The sequence below is a fragment of the Panthera leo genome, chromosome D3 (genome assembly GCF_018350215.1).
Source record: "Panthera leo isolate Ple1 chromosome D3, P.leo_Ple1_pat1.1, whole genome shotgun sequence".
NCBI lineage: Eukaryota > Metazoa > Chordata > Mammalia > Carnivora > Felidae > Panthera > Panthera leo.
In genome coordinates, this window is record NC_056690.1 from 43077982 (window position 1) to 43079890 (window position 1909).

The following is a 1909-nucleotide window of genomic DNA, read 5'->3' on the forward strand; positions in this document are numbered from 1 at the left end:
GTCTGATTTATCCTCTCAATTTTCTTGGATTCATGTGTGCCACATACACTAAAATCTGAAAATTAGAGCAGGTGCAAGGGAGAAAATATGAATCAGTTGAGCCTCTGGTTGACTGGTTGCCTTTGCTAGGTTCCATGATCCTATTTTTGTTTTGTGGGGTTTTGTTTTTTTTTTTTTTGGGGGGGGGGGGTTGTTTGTTTTTTATTTTTTAATCCACAACCAGATGTCTCTTAAAAGCAAACTGAAATGGCCTGAGATGCAGAGCTATCCATTAGGTAAGGATAGAGTAAATGAGAATTTTTCAAGGCCTCAAAATTTAGGGGCCACATGGTACCAGTGACCAGGCAACAACTCAAGGAAACCCAGTAAAAAAGAACTTACACTACCAACTTGTTCTAAGAAAACACACCAGAGACTCAAATACACAGAACTGGTCAATGACATAATTTCCCCTCAATGTGCCTATAAAGGAATGGCATTGCCCCTCCCATATTCTATACATCCTCTCTCAGGCCAAAATTATATAACTTTATCCCCTTCAAGAGGTTTCCCATCTAAAAACTTATGGAAAAGAGCTTGGTTTGTGGAAAAATCATTGGCCTGGGGACTGAGAAACAAGGTTCTAGTTGCAAGTCACTAAAAGGCTATGTGATCCAAGCAGTCCCTATTCAAACAGAGCCTCAGTTTCCTTATCTATAAAATGAGAGAACTTGTAATATAATAGAGACATGATCTAAAATATCTCCCACTCTTACAAATATTCAGTTATTGTAGACTTGTAAAAATAACCATGTACACTACCTTTAAAATTACTTATGCTTAATGATCACATTTTTAGCTGATTTAATATCACTTCCTCAGAGAAGTCTTTATGACCACTCTACCAAAAGGAGCTTCTACCTCCCTCTACTCTACCTTCCCCAGTCATCCTTCATCCCTTTCCTCCATTGATTTTCTTCATAACACTCACCACCTGATAGTATATGTGTGCCCATATTCCATATTCCCCTTGGGGAGGGTAAGGACTTAGAACTCTTTTGGTCTGCTGGTGTATCCCCATTACCTGGGACAGTGCCTGGTATTGGTTAAAAGAGTGAATTTTATCTTTTCCTAATTATTACTTTTTATTTTAGCAATCTGGTTTTTAATATACCTCTTTCAAATAACAATCTAATCTCTAATCCTTAAAACTCAAAACATTATCATCTCTTGATTATTACATATCTCATTGTCAAAAGTCAAATCAAAATTAATCTGATAAAAAAGCAAAGAAACCAATTTCTATGCAAATTTTAGTACAAAAAGTTTTCATTGGAATATTTCTAGAAATAAAAATAGCTTTGAAGTAAGAAAAAGATTGTTTAACTCTGGTCTCAAGGTTTTTTGTTTTCTTCCTTTATCAGTACAGTTGAATAGATATTTCTGGACAGTCAACCATGAGGTAGATGCTAGAATGTCAAAGATGAGTAAATTACAACCTACGCCTTTAAAAATGTAGTGTTTGGTAGAAGTAACAAAGATATAGATCATTTATGGTACTATAAAAGAGACAAAAGAGGAATTTAGAATAAATGGAACTTTCTTTCTGAAATATATAGTTCCTGAAACATAACCAGTCCACCTGTCAAAAATTTATAGGGGAAAAATTTCATCCTACATCTGGATGTGTGAAACCTCAAATAGAAAAGCGCTTCATTATTTAACAAGGTTAAAAATTTCTTTTCTTTCTGTATGTGGTTTTTATTATGCATTTTAATGTCCAATCTGTTCGTGTTAGTTTGAATCAGTCCCATTAATGATGCTGGCAGAGGTTAATACTGCAGTAATTTCCATTTTGGGTAATACAGGGAAGGACAGATAAAATAACATACAAACAGTTGAGGGTACAAACACTTGTTAATTCAGATGG